Source organism: Sminthopsis crassicaudata, chromosome 6, assembly GCF_048593235.1.
Source record: "Sminthopsis crassicaudata isolate SCR6 chromosome 6, ASM4859323v1, whole genome shotgun sequence".
Taxonomy (NCBI): domain Eukaryota; kingdom Metazoa; phylum Chordata; class Mammalia; order Dasyuromorphia; family Dasyuridae; genus Sminthopsis; species Sminthopsis crassicaudata.
Window position 1 is genome coordinate 60,286,755 of NC_133622.1, and position 25,150 is coordinate 60,311,904.

Here is a 25,150-nt window from a genome sequence, read left to right on the forward strand (position 1 = left end):
AACAAAATAACAACAACAACAACAAAATATCCCTAGCTCTTGAGCTATTAAAAAACAGGAAGAGATAGATTTGGTTCACAGCCCAAATGGTTTCTGGTTCTAATCTATGTTTCAATGTAAATTCAAGTTATATTCAAAATAATACAAAGTAATTTCAAGGTATAGAGAATCCTTAGATTCAACTTGAAGAATAACAGAGATTCTAAGAGGTGTACAAAAAGATGTACTGATCACATTTCAGAATGAGGACAATGGGTGCAAGGGGATGGAGGAAGGAGAGATGTTATCATATACATACAAAAAAGGAGTAAGCTAGTTTGGCTAGAAAGTAGAATATGTGAAAGGAAACAATATGAAATAGAACTGAAAAAGTAAACAGAAGGCAGACTATGCTAGAATGGTTATTTTAATCTTCAGAAAATGACAAACCCTTCAAGTAGGTTTGAGAGAAATTATAATAGGTTCTTTGTGCATATTAAGTTTGAAATCCCAAAAAGGAAGTGTCCAGCATGTGCTTCTTAATTTGGAACTGTTTTTCAAAAGAGATATAAAGTCAGGATGTGAATATTTAGAGATCATCTGCATAGAGATAATAATTTGATCCAAATTTTCTGATAAAGAAAGAGAGGAAAAGAGAGGAAAGATAAAGAAAAGATAGATAGAAAGGACGCAGGAAAGAATGTAAAGGTATGATATATTTTAGATTTTTTTGTGTTAAAGCATTACTATTGGCTATATCTTTATATAGGAGATATATATATATATATCTTTATGAAACATAAAATATATGTGTATAGATTATTCTCATAAATATTTCATATAGAAGATATATAAATAAGCCTATATAAATAAGCATTTTTTATTAAATCACTTTTTCAGTAAGCTTTTATTTTTTAAAGTCCAAACTGGTCAACGAGTTTTCAAAGAAGTTACATTATTCTTTTGAGATATTTTTTTCTCTTTTTCTCGTAAGAATTATTTCTGCTTGTTTTTTTTTTTTTTTCTGAATATAGTCATTATGATTTTCTTACCTCTTTTCAGCAAACTCTCCCTAAATCTAAGTATTCTTTGTTCATTGCAATTTTTTTCCCCTAAACTCCCCAAAATACTCTTTTAAATCTCGATGCTCAGCTTTCCTCTCTTTTACTATCAAGAGCTCTATGATTTAGTGGTTATTCTTTCTACTCAAGGTCTTTCTCATTTCTCAGTAACTAATTTCTCTCTATTTTAAGTGTTGCCTTTAGTTGCCATGTGCCTAAAACTTACAAGGAGTTTGACTTCTCAAGGTGAAGAAGTTTCTGGACTTATTCAGCCTTCTTGTTCTACTAATAATGCAAATGCTAAATTTACCTAAAAATGTGAGAAAATCATTTGTTTTTTAATTTTTCTATTTTCCACCTGACAAAATCTATTACTTTAAAAAAAGCAAAGTTGTGACTTTTATAATCTCAAAAAGTGTATTCTTTTCATCTACATCCTTTCTTCTAATGTGGTATTTACTTTGAACTTTGTTGTAACCTGTAGATGAGCTGACAACACATAGAAAGCTGATTTTGAAATGATTTCCACATAGGCAACTAGTCATTTCATCTTTGTGAAGACATATTCTGTTTCATTATTTATGATGCTATTTGGTGTTCACCTTACAACTCTTTTCTCAAAAAAATATAAATATAATCATGATGTATAGGCAAAGCTATGTGAATAATCTATAGCCTTTGGCATTTTGCAATTTCTGATCCCAAAGCATACTTTTTGAAGTAAGAAGGTCCTGTGGTGTATTTGTATGTTGTGTGTGTGTGTGTGTGTGTGTGTGTGTGTGTGTGTATGTGTGTGTATGTATGTATCTGTGTGCCTCTCAGGTATATAAAGTGATACTTATACCATTCTCCAGTTCTTGTCTGTTATTTGTTCATCTTTTAAATCAACTTTTAATATATTCAGAGCAATCTAATTTCTATGATTTGGACTATTTTCTGAAATCAATAAAATGAAAGAAACTCTCTCTAATTTACTCTGCTCCCACTCTGGGGATTTGGGGGTAAGCATGATCACAAGCTGAAAACAACATGGAATAAGGAACATAAAAATATAAGATCTTATTTTATTCATTTATTCTTGATTTTTAAAAGTTTAACAATATGCAATTCTGACTCAAACTAATGCATATTATTTTAAGAAATATTTTTTTTAAACTATATAATCACTTATGAAGTTCTGCCATTTTTATCTCATTATCATTTCTTGTATATGCCCCTTTCTCTCCTCTGATATCACACTATTCTCATTCAAGCTCTCATTATGTCAAGTCTGGACAATTATAATATCTATCAGATTGTTCTCCTTCATTAAGATCTTTTCCCATACAAATTTATTTTGCATGTATATATCAAACTGACCCTCATAAAACACAAGTCACGCATCATTTCTAGTCCTTCCCCATTTTCAATAACTACAATGTTACCCTGTTACCTCCAAAATCAAATATAAATTCCTCAGAATTGTAAACTTCTTCATAATCTGATCCCTTTCCACCTTTCCAGTCTTTTTCATTTTAATCCGCTCCACATGTTCTTCAATCTTGTTATATGGACTTCCTTGGTTTTACTGGCACAGAAGGAACCATCATCTAAGTCAACATTTTTTTGAAAGCTCTTCTTCCTCATTTTGATCTAATCATGGCTCCTTCCTTCTAAGTCTCACCTCTAAAAGCTTTTTCAAGGCTCTCTTGATCTTGCTAGCTTCCCTCTGAACCTATTCCCAATTTATTCTGTCTATATCCTATATTATTTGCATATTGTCTCTGATTAGATTGTAAGTTCCTTGAGAGGAATGATTGCATTTGTTTTCATTTGTTTTTGTGTTCCAGAGCTCAACTAAGTGCCTTGAACATGGACTTGCTTAATAAATACTTGCCAACTTGACAAATTGTATTGATAGCTATGTCTGTTCAGATAAGTCTTGCTCAAAAAATTGTTGAGTGTTGATATCAATCAAATAATAAAAATGAGATATTTTGTTGCTTATCATTTATTTGTCATAGAAAATTTCCTTCTACAGAGGCTAAGCAATAGAAAAAATTTCCATTGATGTTGTCTTCTAATTATATTACTCATAAGTAATTTCAGTCTTTCTTTAAGAAAGAATGATGAATGAAAAATAAAACAACAGAAAACAAAACCAATCAAATCAAAGCAGAAAATACAGATTATGGCAAATATTTGCTAAATTGGGGTGGATAAACCACTGCTTGAAGGTATTGTTTGGAAATTTTAAATGGCTATTACTTATGGAGATTAAAAAGGGATAGTATTACACTGAAGAAAGCACTGGACACAGAAATATCTTAAACTGTGCTCTGTTCCCAGCGTCCATTTCAAAATGTCATCATTCTTCCTTGAAGATCATAAGAATATGAATCATTGAAAACCATGATCATGAAAAGTCAGAATTATTTATGACCAAATATCATTCATGAAAAATCCAGTTCTATTATTTAAAACAATGGGTATGGAATAATTGTTATTTAACAGCTTATGTCGATGCTGAAACTTTGCATGATATCTAATATGTCATAATTAGTCCTGTGACTTAGGATATATTACTCAAACTCTTAGGTCTAAAGTTTTTTGTTTTTTTTTTTAACTATACAAGCAATTAGTTATGTTATTTATAAAACATAATAGTGAGGTTAAGAAACAGAATAGAAACAAGTATATCATAATTCTATTGTAATAGTGTTGGGGGGGTAACAACCAAGATGTTCAGGATCTTAATAAACACAAAAGTACAACCAAAATAAGGCATTTGCAGTTATGTTAGGGGGAACAATAGTCCTTCAATCACTATGAAGGATGGCTTTAATGATAATATTGGATGACGACAAAAAGATGAAAAATTAAAATATTATATCACTTCATTTATCTCTTGAAAACAACAATTTCTTAGGAATGAGGAGAGTCATGAAACCCAGGATAAATAAATATGCAATGACAATACCTTGATGTCCTCAGTTAAATGAAGTTGGCTTAAATTTAGTGTTCATTCTACTACATTTTGCAATAGTTAGGCAATTTCTGGAGCTCTCCAAGACTGTTGAATAGAGGAAGATAATTATCAGGGTTATGATAGCTAGTTTTTATTATTTAAAGAACTCCCATTTGGAAAAGGAATAAAAATCATTATTATTTGAACTAACTAACTAATGGGACAGAAAATAAAATGAGGAATGAGTGCTACAGAGAGGAAATTTTTTGGTTGGATATGAACAAAAACCATCATTCAATCACATCTATGCAAGATTCGAATGGTCAGCTTTGGCATAAAACAGATATTCCCTAATTGGATATCTTTGAGCAGGATGTTGAACAATAACTTTTCATAATGTTGCAATTAATTTTTATATATAGGATACCTGAATGATCTCCATGGTTCCTTTTATTTATTAAATTCTGCAAAATAGCTCTGATGACAAAGAAATGGATATGTAATTTGAAGAAACTAGCAAGGTCACACAAGAACTCCATGATATATCATGATTACCAGTATAAAGTATGAAAATAAAGTAGTATTAAATGTAATAATCACTGTGGAAATTGCTAATGCTATTAAAGTTTGCTGAATACTTTGTACACATTATGTCATATAGTCAAAATATAATGCAGAAATATAGAACAAACTTTTGTGAATTATTTCAAGAAGAAATGGTATTGATTCTACAAAACTCACTGTCTTGTATTTTGAAGTTTCTGGAAAAAAGTACTTTAGAAGGAATGATTAAATAGTCTATGTTTCTGTTATTCCAAAAGTCAGAACTGGGAGCGATGTGTAGATTTTAGAAAAAAAAAAAAAAAAAGTACAGAATGCCACAAAGACAGTATGGTTCGCAGTTTCAAGGAGAAAAAGAGGCAAGCTCCTATTTTAATTGAACAAATGATGCCATTTGCTGATTGTATATAAACCAGTATAAGTTAAAAACATAGATACAGAATGTACAGTACTTCTGTACTTCTAACCAAGACCCAGTATTTCTTTGGACCAGAAAAATGAAATAATTGTTAACTTTAGTTTTATTCTGAGTGACCCATCGTGTTTATGCACATATATGTTATAAGTTTCAGGCTGATACTACAAAAAAAAAATAATAATTTGTTATGCAGATCTTCATATGGTGAATGTGAAGGGAATGACAAAATTTTATAACAAGAAAATAAAAATAAGCTCAAATTAGCTATAATTCCACCATTCTAAGCTAAGCAGAACATGAATGTGAAAATCAGTAGGTCAAGTATAGATAAAAACAGATATTGTTAGATCTTTTGTGTCAGGGACTAGGTTACATTACACCTGTTTTATATATTTTTTCATTTCTTCTTTTAAAATTGGGATTTTTGACAAGTTGAGGAAGCAGATATATTTCTTCTCAGATTAATGTTTCTTTTGAGCATTCATAATCAAAGTTAATGTTAATTTCAGTTAGAGACTTGCCAAAATAAGACAATTTTTGCCCCTTCTAATTTCAAATTTTATACTCAAGTACACTTCTTGGATTGTATCTGAACTTCAAATTAAGAAACTGCTTTAGGACAAGAGAATATACTTCCAAGAAATAGAACTACATAACAATGAAATGGAAAATTAATACAGTGATTAGATAAACATTTTTTGGTGATGTGTCGGGGAAAAAAAGAATCCTCCATTAGGTGGAGTGTTTCATTTTATTTGTTCACAAGTTATTTGGAATTTTGAGAATCTGTAGAGTTATTAGAACAATTTAATTGAGTGTTTTTTCTATGCACATAATTGTAAGAGGTAAATAAAATAAATCTCTGAATTTATTATCTTTATCTTTTATTTTATTTTTCACTTTCTAGAGATTAATCTAGTTACTACTTTTGGAAGAATTGCTCTTTAAAATCAGAATAATAGCATCAGAAGAGATTTTATAGATAACCTAGCAATTCTAGTTCAAACTCATCATTGTGGGAAAAGAAAGAAAACTGACAGAGAATACACACGACTAAAACATTCATGGAAATTAAAAATCCCCACCCTTCTATTAATGGTTGTCAATTGGAAGTTTCAGTTGATGTTCATTTCTTGTATGAAATGTAGTCTACTGGGAGAATTGTGGGGTTTTTTTGTTTTGTTTTGTTTTTGCTTTTTAACACAGAGTGTACTGGCAATGGAATTTTAGATCGAGGAAAGTCCGAAAGGAATAAGGATTATCAGAAAATTCTGGTGTCAAACACTACAAAAGAATGTAGACAAAGCAGTCTTTCTGTCATTTACACAAAAGCTTTGTTCTTTTGCAAGTTTCTAAGATTTTTTCTCTCACACCAGCTAAATATTTATGTTAATATGCTCAGTTGAAGAAACTAGTGATATCTTTGTGAGCTGTTTTGTCTCTAAAAGGCTAAGGTAATTGTGGCCTAAGGTTATGTGTGAGTATCTAATGACCCACATAGCACTTCATGAGTGTAATTCTGTTCTTTGTTTTCTCAACTGTTTTACCAAAGCTAATGACATCTTCCTATTTATAAATTTTCTTTGATAGATCAAACTAAACTTAATATGTTCTTGAAGAAAGGTCTAAGTTATACAAGTATATACACTTGATATACACATGTACACATTGTGATTACACGCATATATATACACACATATATGTACATATATATGTATATATACATATGCATATATGTTATATGCATATGTATATATACATATATACATACATTATATATATTCATATAAACATTTGATGCATATATATGCACACAGGAAAGATATTTGAAGATATTGATTTATAAAGTCACAGGGTCATAGGTTTAAAGCTGAATGGATAACCTAAAAGCTATTAAGTTCAGTCCTCTCATCTTACATAGGAGATAATTTAGAGATATAAAAATTAAGTGACTTGCCCAGGATTACACAGTGAATAAGTGTTTGTGGCAAAAAGTTGAATGTGGGTTTATTTTTTTTTCAGTATTTTAATATGCTAATAATAAAATAATTTAAAAGATATGATCTATGATATCAATTGTTATTGGTTTGCCAAAATAAAAGTTTTAGTCATTTTGTCCAAAGAAAAAAGAAGTAAACATAGCATGTGTTGATTTACATTAAATCTTCTTAGTTATTTTTCTGGATGTAGATGGCATTTTCTGTCCAAAGTCTAGGGGACAGGGAAGGCAGGGGGGGAGCAAGAAGATGGAAAGGACACATGCTTCTTTCTGAGCTCTCCTGCTACCCTCAAACTAACTACAAAATTCAGCCTCTGAAATAGTGCTACACTATCAGAACCCACAAATATTAGGAATCTGCAGCAAATTACCCACAGAAGATAATTCTGAAGATCACCAGAAAAGGTTGGTTTTGATCACATGTATGAGCACAGGAGAAGGCCAGGGGCAGGCAGGAAGCCAGAGCACAGAGGCCAGCACATACTGAGAAGAGTGGGGGCAGGGGGCAGTCTCTACATTATGAAGAATCTATAGGGAAGACTCTACCACAGGGTTGGTTACTCTGCCCTTGTTGCAAATCAGTAGGTCAGCAGAGAAGTTAAAAAACACACAACACAAACATAGCAGGTAAAGAGTGAACCCCAAAATGCTGTAGTCTCATGGGACCTGGCCATGCCCACCCAGTTATAAGGAGTGATTCAATAAGATCCCATCTCAGACACTGTTGATTCTGGTCTCTAGAGGACGCTCAGTACTCCTTGTCCCAAAAGCAGATCCCAACATTTAAAAAAATGAGTAAACAGGAAATGCAGGTTCTAACTCTAAATAGCTTTTATAGAGCATGAGAACAGATTTCAAACATTTAGGAGCCTAAAAGCACATTGTCTTCAGATGAAATCCCAAAGGGGGAATATAACCTGGTCCCCACCACACAAGGCTCTGCTAGAAGAAATTAAAAATTATCTTAAAAGAAAACTAGAAGAAGAATGGGAAAATGAAATGAAGACCCTGAAAAAAGTTTAGAAAAGGCATATAACTCATTAAAAGAAAGATTTGATAAATTGGAAAAAGAAAACAACTCCGTGAAATGTGAAATGGAAAAGTTAAAGAACTCCCATAAAAACAGAATTTGTAAATTTGGGAAAAGAAAATAACTCCTTAAAAAAGTTGTGAAATGGGAAAAAAAATCCATATAACAAAACAACTTATTTAAAAACTCAGTTGGAAAGATACAAAAAGAAATTAAAAAGTAAATGAAGAAAATAATTCATTAAAAAATCAGATCTGAACAAATGGAAGTGAATGACTTTATGAGACATCAAGAATCAGTCAAGCAAAACAAACCAAAAAAAAATAGAAAAAAGTAAAATACCTACTTGGGAAAGCCTAGAAAATAGATTTAGGAGAGATAATCTAAGGATTATTGGACTCCCTGAAAATCATGATGAAAAAAGAATCTAGATACTATTTTTCAGGAAATCATCAAACAAAACTGCCCAAATAACATAGAATCAGAAGGTAAAATAGCTATTGAAAGAATTCATCAAAACACTTCCTGGGACTTCCAAAAGTAAACTCCAAGGAATACTGTGGCTAAATTTCAGAACTATCATACTAAGTAAAAATATTACAAGCAGCCAGAAAGAAACAATTCAAATACAGAGGAGCCACAATAAGGATTACTCACTATCTAGCAGCATCCACATTAAAGGATCAAAGGGCCTGGAATCTAATATTCAGAAAGGCAAAGGAACTTAGCACGCAGCCAAGAATAAACTTCCTTGCTAAATTGAACAATTTCTTCCAGGAAGAAGATGGACATTCAATGAAACAGGCAAACTCCATTTATTTCTAATGAAAAAAAAAAAAAAAAAAAAAAAAAAAAACAGAGCTAAAATAAAACTGAGTTCCAAATATAGGATTCAGGAGAAATATAAAAAAAAGTAAAAAGAACTCTTGGGAACTGTATTTCTTTCTGTTATGGATATACATAAAGAGTGTATGTGTAATTTGACTTTACTGTTATAATATAAAAAAAAGAACTATAGGTGGAAGGGAGATTATACCAGAAAGAGGAAAAGTTAAGGGAAAAAGAGGGAAATTACATCTCACAAAGAGGTAAAATTGTATCTGAGGGAAAGAAGGAATGGGGATGAACACTGTGTGAATCTTACTCTCATCAGATTTGGCTCAAAAAAGAAAATATTAAATATATTTAAAATACAGAGAAATTTATCTCTCTTGATTGAAAAGTGGGAGGAGAAAAGTGAAAAAAAGGAAGGGGTAGCTTAAATAGAGAGGAATAAAGAAATAATAGAGGGAAGATATAAGAAAGGAGGAGGGCTGCTTGAGTCAAGTGATACCCATAAGTTAAATACTGGGGAGAGGGGTAAGATGGAAAGGAAAGAGAAATGTATAATCTGGGGATAATAAGATGGCAGGAAATACAGAATTAGTAGTTTTAACTGGAAATGTGAATGGGGTGAACTCTCCCATAAAGTGGAGGCAGATAGCAGACTGGATTAAAAGCCAGAATCCTATGATATATTATATACAGGAAACACATTTAAAGTAGGATGATGCATACAGAATAAAGGTAAAAAGTTGGATTGGTATTTATTATGTAGCAGGTGAAGTATAAAAAAAGCAGGGGCAGACATCCTGATCTCAGATCAAGCAAAAGCAAAATCTGAACTAATTAAAAGTGATAAGGAAAGAAACTATAGCTTGCTAAAGGGTGCCATAGATAATGAAGCAATATCAATACTAAACATATATGCACCAGATGGTATAGCATCTAAATTCCTAAGGGAGAAATTAAAAGAACTATAAGAATAAACAGATAGCAAATTCTATAATAGTGGCAAATCTCAGCCTTGCACTAAGAACTAGATAAATCAAACCACAAAATAAATAAGAAAGAAGTTAAACAGGTAAATAGAATAATAGAAAAGTTAGGTATGATAGATCTTTGGAGTAAACTGAATAGAGACAGAAAGGAGTACTCTTTCTTCTTGGCAGTTCATGGAACTTATATAAGAATTGATTATATATTAGGACATAAAGACCTCAAAATCAAATGCAGAAAGGCTGAAATAGTAAATGCATCCTTTTTAGATCATGATGCAATAAAACTACATTCAATTAAAAGTCAGGGGAAAATAGACCAAAAAGTAATTGGAAACTAAATAATCTCATCCTAAAGAATGAATGTGTCAAACAGTAACTCATAGACACAATTAATAATTTCATCAAAGAGAATGCCATTAATAAGACAAAATACCAAAATTTGTGGGATGCAGCAAAATGATAATAAGGGGAAATTTTATATCTCTAGAGGTTTACTTGCATAAAATAGAGAAAATCAATGAATTGAACATGCAACTAAAAATGCTAGAAAAAGAATAAATTAAACCCCCCCAATCAAATACTAAACTTGAAATTCTAAAAAATAAAAGAGATTAATAAAATTGAAAGTAAAAAAAGGAATATTTATTAAATAAAACTAAAAGTTGGTTTTATGAAAAAAAAACTACAAAATAGATAAACCTTTGGTACATTTGACTAGAGAATGGAAAGAGGAAAATCAAAATTTTAGTCTTAAAAATGAAAAAGGATAACTTTCCACTAATGAAGAGGAAATAGAACAATAATAAAGAGTTACTTTGCCCAATTTCATGCCAATGAATTTAATAACCTATGTGATTTGGATAAATACCTACAAAAATATAGATTACCCAGTTTAACAGAGGAAGAAGTAAAAATTACTTAATTAGTCCTATTATAGAAAAAGAAATAGCATAATTTACTAATCAACTCCCTAAAAAAAAAAAAAAAAAAAAAAAAAAAAATCCCCAGGACCAGATGGATTTACATTTGAATTCTACCAAACATTTAAAGGACAATTAACTCCAATAATACATAAACAATTTGAAAAAATAGGGAATTAAGTAATCTTAGCAAATTTCTTTTATGACACAAACATGGTTCTGATATGTAAACCAGGTAGGATGAAAACAAAGAAAGACAATTATAGACCAATCTTTCTAATGAATATTAATGCAAAAATCTCAAATAAAATATTAGCAAAGAAATTACAGAAAATCATGCCCAGGATAATACACTATGACCATGTGGGATTTATACCAGAAATGCAGGGCTGGTTCAATATTAGGAAAGCTACTAGCATAATTTACTATATCCATAACTAAATTAACAAAAAACATATGATCATCTCAATAGATGCAGAAAAATCATTTTATAAAATCTAACATCCATTCCTATTAAAATACTTGAAAGTATAGGGATAAATTGACTTTTCCTTAAAATAGTCAGTAGCATCTATTTAAAACCATCAATAAACATTATATGTAATGGGGATAAACTAGAATCATCCCCATATGATCAGGAGTGAAACAATGTTGCCCACTTTCATCATTAGTATTCAATATTGTTTCAGAAATGCTAGTTTTAGCAATAAGAGATGAAAAAGAGATTAAAGGAATTAGAGTAGGTAATGAGGAAACCAAATTATCACTCTGCAGAGGATATAATGTTATACTTAGAGAACCCTAGAAAATCAACTAAAAAACTATTAGAAAACTTTTGTAGAAGTAATCCCCAACTTTAGCAAAGTTACAGGATACAAAATATATCCACATAAATCATTATTATTTTTATACATCACTAACAAAATCCAACAGCAAGAGATACAAAGAGAAATTTCATTTGAAATAACTGTCAATAGGATAAAATATTTGGGAATATATCTGCCAAGGGAAAGGCAGGAATTTTATGAACACAACCACAAAACACTTTCCAAACAAATAAAGTCAGATCTATAAGTTGGGAAAATATCAAGTGGTCATGGTTAGGAGCAAACTAATATAATAAAAATGACAAAACAATCTAATCTACTTATTTAGTGCCATACCAATCAGACTCCCAAGACATTCCTTTACTGACCTAGAAAATTCATCTGGAAGAACAAAAGGTCAAACATTCCAAGGGAATTAATGAAAAGCAAAGCAAATGAAGGTGGCCTAGATGTACCAGATTTAAGCTATATTATAAAGCACTGGTCACCAAAACCATTTGATCAGTGGAAAGTTAGGTTCACAGGACAAAATATTAAATGACTAGAGCAATCCAGTGTTTGACTAATCTAAAGATCCCAGTCTTAGAATAAGAATTCACTATTTGACAAAAAGCGCTGGGACAATTGAAAATTAGTATGGTAGAAACTAGACATTCACCCACACCTAACACCATATAACAAGATAAAATCAAAATGTGATCATGATCTATACATAAAGAATGACATTTTTTTAATTTAATTTTAATTTAAATTTAAATAATTAAATAAATTTAAATAAAAATTAAATAAAAAAAATTAAATTAAAAAAAATTAAATTAAATTTAAAAAAAAAAAAAAAATGACAATTTAAACAAAAACACATAGGATAGTTTACCTCTCAGATCTGTGGTGGTGGAAGTAATTTGTGATTGCATTCCTTCCAACATTCATCATTATGTTTTCCTGCCATTTTAGGTAATCTGAGAGATATGAAATAGTATGTCAGAGTTATACTAATTTGTATTTTTCTAAACAATACTGATTTAGAGAATTTTTTCACATGAATACATATGCCTTTAAATTCATCATCTGAAAATTGTCCATATCCTTGATCTACCTTTCACATACCACAATTTTTTTAGCCATTCACATATTATGGAAAATTTCTCATTTCAAAAATGAAGAAAATGGGAGCAGCTAGGTGGCACAGTATATATGACACCAGCCCTGAAGTCAGGAGGACCTGAGTTCAAATCTGATCTTAGACACTTAACACTTCCTAGCTGGGTGACCCTGGGCAAGTCACTTAAGCCCAATTGCCTCAGGAAAAAAAAAAAATGAAGAAAATGAAGGTCAAAAATTAAATGACTGGCTCAGCTCACGAATATGTGATAAGAGAGATATTTTTGTTGACCATTTCTATAAATAAAGTGATCTTACTGCCTCTACCAATTAAAATCCTAAAGATTTGCCTGAGAACATTTAAAGTTGTAAGAACTAATATTTTCATTCAGAACATGAGAGACAATATGTGTTATTATAGATTGCAGGTTATGGAATCAAAGACATCATGGGATTTTATGTAAAATCATTACTAGCTAAATGACCCTGGGCATGTCATTATCCTTTCTGGCTTTCACTTACTATCTTTGTAAAAATGATGAGTTTTATATTAATTGAGCTCTAAGCTACCATCTGTTCAAATTCAGAATCGAATAACTAAACACAATGACATGAATGCCGGTCTTGTTAACAAGGAAATTAGCTTTCTATGCCCAAAAATCATTATATAATTATTATATATATATATATATATATATATATATATACATATATATATGTATATATGTATATGTATATACATATATGTATGTATATGTATATACATATATAATATATATCTATAATGAGCTTTTAGAAAATGAATCTTGATTATATATAATCATTTTCAAAAACCTCATTCTTCAAATTCAATCTTCTTTCCACTATATCACATTCCAATTTTTCTGGAAAAAATATAGATGAAGCTTTACATGAGAAAAGTGCCTTCAGAAGCTCTAGAAGTTGCCCCAAATTCCCCTTCTTAAAAAGGAAGCATAATATCAAAATTATTTTAAAATGTATCCAAATATAAATTACTGATAATATTAACATCCATTTAAAATAAAATATGGAGATATTTTTATGCATTTCTATTTCCTTAGATTGCTTTTTATCATCTTCAGGTCTTCACTCTTTGTAACTAGGTAGTTCAAAGTTTTTAGGAGTTTTAGTACTGTATAGCCTAACTTCATTATTTGTCTTTGCAAATACAACATTAAAGAGAAAAAATATAAGAAATAATTCATGAAAAGTATGTAGCAGTATGCCAGATGAAAGCTCCACTTTATTGCCTCATCATTCATCTCTCCTGTAGGCTAAGGAGATTCAATATAATTCACTGAAAATAACTCTGGAACTGATTTATGGAAAGATCAGAGATCCCTAAGTGCTGCAGTTAATAGAGTACTAGATTTGAAATCTGGAAGAGCTGAGTTCAAATTTTGTTTCACATACTTGCTTCTCTGTGTAATCCTAAATAAGTCACTGATTTTATTTCAGTCTCATCTTCCTCTTCCACAAAATGGTAATAATAATTACACCTACATTGCAATGTTGATGTGAGGACTTCAATAATGTAGAGTGTATAGAGTGTATTCAAGGAGGATTAGCATCTTTATTGTGAAGACTGCTGAGTTCTTTTCAGAGATGCTTTCTGCCTTGGTGTCCACCTGACTGGCCCTATTCTAATCTGTGTATCCAAGAAACTATAGCATGCACAGAGGCCACATCTAAGTTAATTTTTCCACAGATAAGCAAAAACAGGTTGAGGGAAATTGAGGGGTCTGAAGGCCATCAATGAGTTAGATGGGATGTCTATCCTAATCATCTGAAAATATCCTCTGGTTAAATGAGCTGATGAGAACAGTTTATTCCAATGGAGGTGCTAAAGCAGGTGCTTTGGAGACCTTAAAGCTTAATTAGTTATCAAATATAACAATACCCTTTATAATATCCTTAATCAACACTAGTCATCTTCACTTTTGTCTTGTCACTGGCCTATGATTATTCTAGAAGAGAGAGTAAGGCTGTCTTTGTGCATCTCTGCCTTACTTAAATCGAATTTATGCACAGATCAAAAGATGTCACTCATAACATTTTGCTGTTTTTATTTACTTCAAAGTCCTGTGTCAATAGGATAGTGACAGAACAGCAGGTGCCCATACACTGGGAACATTAATCCACTACATTCAATTTTTCTCAATTTAGCTGTTACCAATGATTCTACATATGGGTGATGTGTTGCTGGCTGTTGATTGTTAATTATTAGTTCAAAATTAGTACAAGCAATAGGTAATCTATTTTTGCTTCATCTCAGTCTTAGAGGTTACATTAAGTCCACAATTATCTGTGAATAAAAAAAAAATCACTCACCAATTCTCCCTCCACTTCAGTCTTGGCCTATATCCTTTTTAAGCTAAGTAATTTAAAATGAACTAGTGCAATAGCTGACCTTGATCCTCTTTTTGTCCTTGTTGAAGATAAACATAGGAGTTAACACACAGTTTCACTTACTGGTGTCTGTAGAAACATGAGTATATTATCCGTTATCCAGAACCCATAAAAGAATTCTGTGATGAAACTGATGTACAATACTTATGAACTTCTCAGGACAACTAGATTTTTCCATAATTTTCTACAAGCCTTCAAAACTGACAGACAATATCAAAGTTCTTGGCCAGATTAATAAATATTTTTTACAGACCTCTCTTCTGTTCCTGGCATTTCCCCTACACTTATCACATAACAACTACCAATTTTTTAAACTGCAAGGAAAATATGAAAAGAATCCTTGATGATTTTATCTTGGAGAGACAGAAGAACATAGAATAATCAAAACATGGGTTGAAGTTAGTTCTCTCTGTGACACACAAATTGTGTGATCATGAGTGAGTAATGTAATCTCTTTTGTCTTGGATAACTTTGTTAGACACAATTAGAAGCAAATTATCATGCTGACATGTGAGACCAATGCTTTATTAAGTGCCTGGCATATGCCAGGCTTTAGACATGCTATGTGCTATATGCTTTACAATTATTCTATTTGTTCATCATGATTTTAATTTTTTTCTAAATTCTATAGTTAAAGTTATTGAGGGAGAAGCAAATGACTGATTCAGGATCACAAGCTAACAGATACCTCTGCAAGACTCAGGTCTTCCTGATTCAGATCCCAAGATTTATCCATGAGACCATCTAGCTGCTTGCTGTATCTTAGATATGTCCCATGATAATTAAACCCCAGATCAGGGAACAAAATAAAACATAAAAAAAAGACAGAGACATATGAAATCAGCCACAAAAACATTAAAGAGGAATGGTTCTAATGCAGAACATTCAAGTAGGTATAGATGCTATCAAATTTCTAGGAATGTATGAAAGTGAGATTGTACATGGTATATAACTTGTACATTTACAAAGGTGAAGAGAACTATTAGAGTTCAGGTGTTGAGAATAAGAAAATATTTAAGACCCCAGACCTAGAAGTCAGGATGTTAATCTATATGAGAAAACTGCAGCAGTTAGTACCTGATTCAAACCAGAAGTGGAATTTCTCCACTCTTCATAGTCAAGGAAAGATGAATGAGCTTTCATAATGGACCTTGCTGTGACAATAGGAATAAATGGCTGTGATTTCTGAACATTTTCAAGGAGACCCAGAGACTCAATATGCAAAGTCTTTCATTCTATCATTGAAAATGCAGCCTTGGATTATTACTGACAGCCAAGATGCAGTTAAAGTAAAGGTCACCCAGGCTATTGACAATAATAAATTCCAAGATCTGGTAGCTTTAGGCTGGGGCCTGCTTGAGGTCATATATCAAAAACCTGTACAAGAAAGTATTTTACCTTCATCCTATAAAAGGGTGCAATTGACTTTTTTAAGCTCATTTTTTGAATGAATGTACAAAGAAAACACTTCTTTTTAAGCTATTAAACTCTTCTCATTAGTAAGCATGGCCTTCAGATACTTAAAATATTCTCAAGTGACCATGGATAATGTTATAAAATAAGGTAGCATAATCATTTGCTGCTAGGTACATGATATCAGTGAAATTGCATATTTGGGTAAAGGTTGAATGTAAATACTGGTAAGTTAATTTATTTTTCACCATATAAGCCTGGGGTTAAAACATCTTCAAGTTTTAGGTTAACTAATTGCCCATTTCTAATTGGATAATAAATATCTATGGCTTCAAAAATAATGCCAAAAAATTCAGGTGGCTTATTTAATTGTGTTAAAATTACTTATAAAGAAAATTTTAAAAGAGCTTTTTTTCCCTCTTTTCTCCTTTCACCTGCCTTCTTCTCTCTTCATCTCTTCTTATGTCTCTTTCTTTCACTTTGTCTCTATCTGTCTGTCTCAGACTCTCTGTCTCTGTCTCTGTCTCTCTCTCTCTGATTCTTTCTGTCTCTCCATTTTCTTCCTCTTCCTCTCTCCCTATGTCTGCTTTTTGAATATGATATTTGTTATATTTGTTTCTACTTAATAGTAACAACCCACTTTGATCTTTAAGATGTAGACATACTAACCATAATGGAGAATTCATTGAAAGTGTTAAGATATAATCAGTGATTATTCACTCAGAAAAAATGAAGAAATATCATTTATAACTATATATTATTTTAGATAATAAGAATCATAAATTAATTTGTTGATGAGGAAACTCAGAATTAGGAAGGCTGGCTCTAATTTACTTACTCACTGTCATACCAATCTTAACAGCAAAAAGTAAAATTTGAAGTTAGGTCTTTTAACTTCAAAATCAGTGTCCTAAAACACCAAAGACATGCATAACCTGAAATTGAGGTAGAACAGATATTTAATAAGTGAAATGAGTGTCAGTTGGGCAGTCTAAATGCCATCTTCTGAGCCAGGAAATGTTAAAACAGAAAAAGAAAGAAGCAATAAATGACCCAGGAAAATTAATGCCTCTAGTAGGTTGGATAAAGTTTCTATAAAAATATGAAATATATGAAAATGTAAAAATAAAAATATGGAAGTGACCCAGAATCATAAAAATATCACAATGTGCGTAGGCTGGATTCTCCACTGGTAGAATGTGTCCTGAAACCAGTGAGATCAAATATCTATCAAAATAATGAATTATTTTAATTATGAATGATTTCCTTCCCTCTGACAGAAAATAAGATTTATAGTTCTATTTTTTCAATACATACACAATACATTCATAAACACACAAGTAATACTTATGTGTAAATATAACATATATATGTGCAAATGTTTGTATCTATGACTGAATATATATATATATATATATATATATATATATATATATATATATATATATATATATCATATACAATGTTCTAGGTAAGGGCAAATAAGGAGATTAAATAATTGTCTTTTGTAATTGAAAAAAAAAAGTATCAGAAATGTAAGCCCCTCATCTGTAGGCTCACTGAAGGCAACTTGGGCAATGCACACTGTAATAGTCTTCTCTAAAATATAATATTCTCTGGGAACAGGTTTTATGGTAAGGGAGGGGGCATCTAGAGGCAGCCTTCCTTTCAGTTCAATGTAATCACCCCAAATGCAGCCAGGAGTTAAAGGCTAAATCTTTTATTGTTTCCTTTAAACTCTCATCTCCTTCACTTGAGGCTCAGCTAGTTTTCTGGAGACCTTCTGTAGTCTTGGTTCCGATGAGCTTAAGCTCCTGCCTGCCTTCTCTGGCTTTTGAATCTCCTGGACTGAATCCTGGCTGAGACTTTGAGAGCTTTTAGTGAGCTTGTCCTTTCTGGTCCTGAGAATTCCTCCTTACATGTTCCACACTGAGCATGCACCAATCACTATATCACTAGGAAACCATTTTTTTAATAGCTTTTTATTTACAAGATATATGCATAGGTAATTTTTCAGCATTAACAATTGCAAAACCTTTTCTTCCAATTTTTTCCCTCCTTCCCCCTATCCCTTCCCCCATTTGGCAAATTGATCAATACATGTTAAATAAATTAAAGTATAAGTTAAGTACAATATATGTATACATGTTCAAACAGTTATTTTGCTGTACAAAGAGAATCAGACTTTGAAATAGTGTACAATTAGCCTGTAAAGGAAATAAAAAATGCAGGCAGATAAAAATAAAGGGATTGGGAATACTGTGTAGTGGATCATAGTCATCTCCCAGAGTTATTTCCCTAGGTGTAGCTGGTTCAGTTCATTACTGCTCCAATTTGGTTCATCTCATTGTTGAAGAGGGTCATGTGCATCAGAATTATCATCATATAGTATAATTGTTGAAGTACATAATGATCTTCTGGTCCTGCTCATTCCGCTCAGCATCAGTTCATGTAAGTCACTCCAGGCCTTTCTGAAATCATCCTGTTGGTCATTTCTTACAGAACAATAATATTCCATGATATTCATATACCACAATTTATTCAGCCATTCTCCAATTGATGGGCATCCACTCAGTTTCCAGTTTCTGGCCACTACAAAGAGGGCTGCCACAAACATTCTTGCACATACAGGTCCCCTTCCCTTCTTTAAAATCTCTTTGGGATATAAGCCCAGTAGTAACACTGCTGGATCAAAGGGTATGCACAGTTTGATAACTTATTGGGCATAGTTTCAAATATGGCTGGATGTATTCACAATTCTACCAACAATGTATCGGTGTCCCAGTTTTCCCACATCCCCTCCAACATTCTGCATTATCTTTCCCTGTCATTCTAGCCAACCTGACAGGTGTGTGGTGGTATCTCAGAGTTGTCTTAATTTGCATTTCTCTGATTAATAATGACTTGGAGCATCTTTTCATATGGCTAGAAATAGTTTCAATTTCTTCATGTGAGAAATATCTGTTTATATCCTTTGACCATGTATCAATTGGAGATTGGCTTGATTTCTTATAAATTAGAGTCTATTCTCTATATATTTTGGAGATGAGGCCTTTATCAGAATCTTTGACTGTAAAAATGTTTTTTTTTTTTTCCAGTTTATTGCTTCCTTTTTAATCTTGTCTGCATTAGTTTTGTTTGTACAAAAACTTTTCAATTTGATATAATCAAATTCTGTTTTGTGATCAATAACAATCTCTAGTTCTTCTTTGGTCATAAATTCCTTCCTCTTCCACAGGTCTGAGAGGTCAACTATCCTATATTCTTCTAATTTATTTATAATCTCATATATGCCTAAATCATGAACCCACTTTGGTCTTATCTTGTTATATGGTGTTAAGTGTGGGTCAATGCCTAGTTTCTGCCATATTAATTTCTAATTTTTCCAGCAATTTTTGCCAAACATTGAGTTCTTATCCCAAAATCTGGGGTCTTTGGGTTTGTTAAACACTATTATAAATTTTATTATCTGTTTTATCCTTTGAACCTAACCTATTCTACTGATCAACTAGTCTATTTCTTAGCCAATACCAAATGATTTTGGCAACCACTGCTTTATAATATAATTTTAGATCTGGTACAGCTAGGCCACCTTCATTTGATTTTTTTTTTTTAATTAATTCCTTTGAAATTCTTGATGTTTTGTTTTTCCATATGAGCTTTGTTGTTATTTTTTTAGGTCATTAAAATAGTTTTTTTGGGGGAGTCTGATTGGTATAGCACTAAATAAATAAATTCATTTAGGTAGTATTGCCATCTTTATTATATTTGCTTGCCCAATCCAAGAGCATTTAATATTTTTCCAATTGGTTAGATCTGACTTTATTTGCTCATATATTTTCTGATTTTCCCTAAATATTTTATACTATCTGTAGTTACTTTAAATGGAATTTCTCTTTGTAACTCTGTTGGATATTGTTAGTTTTATATAGAAACCATTATTTGTTGTGGGATTAAATCAATGTTAAACTAGATTTAACCACTATCTCCTCAATCGCACTGGGGTCGGGAATAAAGGGTGTGGACTGTGAAGTCAGAGAGTGGCAGCAGACCTTAGTATGATTTAATAAAGCCACTGCTCTTTTTGTGAGGCAGGGTCTGGGGATAGGCATATCCCAGTTTGTGAGATAAGAATGCAGTTTAAGCTCTTGGACATCTTTTAACTATACTGCTTTTCCTTAAAATAATAGGAGGTTGGTTTCTCAATTTTACCAGAAAAAAAATAAGCAAAGATCCTCAACTTTTCCCTCCTAGTTTCCCCCCTCTTTATAGGGAGACAAGGAAGGAGTCAGAGGGGATGCATAGTATCAGAGCATCACACCCAGATTACCAGCCCCTGAGGTGTTTGGACTGTCCTAGGATAAAAGGGAAACAGGGCAGGACCCCAAATCCCTACCAGGGAGCAAGATGCCAGGGTGTCAGTTCAGCTCCTGTGATGTTTGCTGTGATGATAAGAAGGCAGTTCCTCCTGCTAAAATTCAAGACAGAGACTGGGGTCTCCTTGAATAGTTTGCTACCAGTATAAGTCTGGGAGAGATTTGTATTAAAAGAAAAGCTGAATGGAAAAAAAGAAATTATTGAGTCCTCTCTTTGTTTTGAAAGAGTCTAGCCTTGCTGGGTGTATCACAGTAGAAGCATTTTGTGTCTGAGGGCAGAAGTATGCAAAGGAAGCTTCTTTCAACTTAGGTGGAGGGAGATCAGCTTATCTATTCAGTATTCAAATTGTGAGGTGGAGGTGGCTTAAGTGTGTCTCTGTATTAAGAGACAGTAACTGGTTCCAAGCACCCCGATTCTATAGCTTTTTGTTCTCTTTGGGCATCCCCAAGAGAGAGAGATACTATAAAAACTTTAATTTTTGTCAGTTTGCAGAAGTATTTCCATGATGCCTCAATAGAAATACCCAGCTCAAGCGTTTGAACTCCAGACAGGCCAGACAAAAGTCAAGGGAAGCTGCCTGTCTCACTTAGCTATAGAAAGGGTGGGGGTTTTGAAAAAGAAAAACAAAACCTCATGAATAGTTAAGACTGAAATAGACAGAGGCAGGAGCAGTTAGCTGAAGTGAGTCTCCAGAGAGAGATGACATAATCATCTTGAGGGGAGGCACCTCAGACTTGAGAAAGGCATCTTGATAAGACATTCAGATAGCTTGGGATTGGAGAGGCATTCTAATATTCTAAACATACATTCTTTTACACTTTTCAGGTATTATGATAAGGAGGCAGGGAAGATTTTGCAGAACTGAGAAGCAGGGAAACTGAGGCAGGGCTGAGTCAAGATAATTAGGGAAACTGAGTCAGGACAATAAGCCAAATAAACCAGACTTAAACTAGAACCAGTTTCTCCCTGATAATACAGAATTATTATCATCAAGCTGCATTCCTCATCTAGGGAGACACACAGGCCTCCCTGTTCAAGTACTCTACAGGTGGCAAACATCTCAGCCAGAGATGGACAGTCTGAGGTCTGTGGTCATTTGTGCATTAAACTCAGCCTCTGATGAGCAGTGCTCAAGGGAGTCCTAATGCTGTAAGAGGGGCACCCCACGTCTGTCAGAGGCTCCAAAAGAGGGAAAAAGTGGGTCCTGGAGTAGCTCCACCTGTCCCCTCTCTCTGGAGCAGGAGCTCCTAGTAGGAGACAGATTTCTAAGCAAATTATACAGTTAGACCAAGACAGGCCACCCCAAACTATTAGAGTCCTGATATCAAAATGTTGAAATAGTAATTAAGGAACTAGGGTAACAGGAATGAAGAAACATATCAGAGAAACTGCCAGTTCTAGGACAGGTGTCTGATTTCTGGTTGTTTCTAAAGAATAATCCCAAAGACTGAATAAGGGATCTCAAAGTTAAAACATAACCCAGCAAATCATAGGACAGTAAATTTTAAGCATAAGAGTAAAACAATTTCCAATTCAATCTGAACTAATGAATAGGGAGTAAGGCAGAAGTGCCTAAGAAAAATACATCAGTTTCCCAATTTCTTGACCAGTTTCAATCAGTTTTCTTCCTCCCTTTATTTTGCAGAAAAAGAAATTATTGGATAAATTAAAATTCATATGCATAACAAACTAGTAAATTTCCTAAAGTCCATCAACCATACAGCAATAGTTAAACAGTTTTAACAAATCCCAGTTTTAACAAGTGTTAAAAATAGATCAATTAACTTAAAGGCAGGCCTATCTTGAAATCTTTTGTCAAAGCCAAGCCTCTGCGAATGAAGGCTGGAACCCACTAGTGAATGTGGGGGAATTCCATGTGGTCTCTTTCTCCCCGCTCCATTTCCCAAGAGGCAGAGGGGAAGGGAAGGCAGCTAACCTTTGCCCCAGGTTAACTAGGTGCTTAGCAGAGAGCAGTGGATGAGTTGAGGACAAAAGATCCCACCCCACCCAATCTTTAGTGGGTTGGGTGTGGGGGCATTGAAGCTTTTAAAAAAATCAGACCCTAATTGGAGATGCATGACTCTTGAAAAGAAAGTTGGAGGATGGGTGAGTAGAGAGAGAGATTAGAATTCTACTTGGAGTTCAGGTGTTGAGATTAAGCTATTTTTCTCTAGCCCATCATTTGTCTCTGCATTAAAAGACAGCTTCATGAAGAATCTATTCATATTCTGTAGCCCTGGGCTCCTTGAACTGCACTGCCAGAGAAACTGAGGCAGTAAAAGAGAACTGTGTCACAACAGAGCAAGGGAGAATTTGTTAGGGATAAGCTATAGAGTAGAGAAAAAGTCTAGAGAGAGAGACACCACAGAAATTCCCACAAGGGAATTCTGCAAAGTAGAGAAAAAGCAACAGGAAAGCATTTTTTTTTTTTCCCCCATAAGAGGAGCCAAATTGAAAGTTGTTAAGGATTTTTGAAAATAGGTTCTATCTTTCCCAACTCATTCACTGCTGCAATCAGGGAATAAGAAGAAAGAGACAAAGGCCATGTTTACTCTCTTAACAATTTAATTTAATTTTTCTTGATTCAGAATTTTATTCCCCAGCCATCATTCCAAAGATTTTTCCTGAAGCTGCAACCTGGCCAGGATTGGAGCTTAGAAAAGAAACCTCTTTAATTGTTGGCAGGAACATAGAATACCAATGTAGAAAAATAGGAGAATGTGCTAACCAAAGGGTCCTGGGACTGAGAAAATTCAGGAGTTATTTTTTCTCACTTGTAAAGTTAGGTAGGAAAGTGAGACAGAGAGACATAGCAGATATCTAGGCTTTATCTTTCCATTACAGGGTAAGTACCCTGAGGCTAAGGAAAAAAAGTGAGCAGTTTGAAATTCCCTGTCTTCGTAGACAGCTTTGTGAGCATGGAAAAGCATAATTTTGAGGCTGCTACAGTTATAATGTAGGATGACCAAATCAGGGAAACCCTATTCCCATTTTAAAATGTATGGGACAAGCTTGCTCTCTGAGAGGGCTCAAAGTCGAAGTTCCTTAAGAGCCAGGTAAAAGGTCTAGGAGGGGCATGGCCTGCTTGTACAAATTGCTTGCAAAGTACCATTTTAAGAGTTGATGGGGAAACTTTTCCGGAGATTTGAGAAGATAAGATTGAGTCCCCAATCTCCCCACTGTACAGTACCCAAAGAAGAGGACAGGATGGGAGCATTTAAATGACAGGTTGCCAAGCCACATGGAAGAGGTCTGAGAGGAGAGAGGATGGGGGAGAAAGAGATGTTATTTTACTCAATGCTTCCTGGATGTCGAGGGCTCACACAGGAACTTGAGGAGCACTTACCTCTGTCCAGGGAGTAGCAGCCGGGTAGAGACATAACTCCAAGCTCATCCCAATCCCTTCTCCTTGTGGCTACAGACTGACCATTACAGTTGAGTGGGAGAGGGGCTCAAACACAGAATCACTAACATTTCTCTGGTTATCTCCCCAGAACAGATCAAAGAATGTTGACTTGGGATTCCTGAGAGGGGTAGGGTCAGCCATGTGTCTCTTTGATCTGGGGGGTGTGGAGGGGTGAAAAAGAGACACTTTTTCCCATGTGTCTCTGAGTTCTGGCCTGAGGGCCTGCTTTCTGACAAGAGAAAAGGGGATTAGAAATGCCTTGCAAGAAAAGGTCTTTTGTCTCTGGAAGCAGTTTAGGTGTGTATAGATCATGGACAGGTAAAAGGTTTTAGTATTCCAACTTCTTGCAGCTTCTCTCTTATCTCTAAAGACAGAGGGAGACAAAAAGAGACCTTTTGTCAATTCTCAGCAATTCACAAAGAATCATGCTCGAGAGTATGCCCTAAAAATGATCCAAGCCTGACTAAGTGGCTTTAGATGTCCACTGCAAAATAGGAAAAGAAAAAAAGTCTTTTACCTTGTTCAGGGTTCCAGATTTAAGGTTCCTTTTGGTAGCCAAATTATGTCTAGATTTCGAGGATTCCCAGTCAGGAAACCAATTGATGAGAACTAAATAAGGAGTATCTAAATAAAATCTGGTTTAATTGAGGAATAGTGGCAGGTTCGGGGTACAGGGAGTCAAATAGAGCTCCCCTGAAACCCCTTTGGATTCAGCGGAATGATACAGAGTTAAATGAGTCTAGTAGTGGCACAAGAGTCCTCTGTAAAGGAATTTATGACCTGAAAACCTAGATTGATAAAAGAGGTTTATTATGGGATTTGGGAGTAAAGTTTAGTTAGTAAAGTTGAGGGTAGAGATAA

The 25,150-nt window shown here is 33.4% G+C and overlaps 1 long non-coding RNA gene across 1 annotated transcript in view; it reads right to left on the bottom strand.

The window, feature by feature from the left end:
* The window catches only part of LOC141546508 (uncharacterized), a 71,367-nt gene extending 47,004 nt beyond the window's left edge, over positions 1-24,363 (bottom strand). Inside the window, exons 1-2 of the long non-coding RNA XR_012483317.1 lie at positions 24,230-24,363; positions 12,437-12,521 (exon numbers count right to left, since the gene is read on the bottom strand). This is a non-coding gene — a long non-coding RNA (uncharacterized LOC141546508). The remainder of the gene's footprint in view (positions 1-12,436; positions 12,522-24,229) is intronic.
* Between the last annotated feature and the right edge of the window lie 787 nt (positions 24,364-25,150).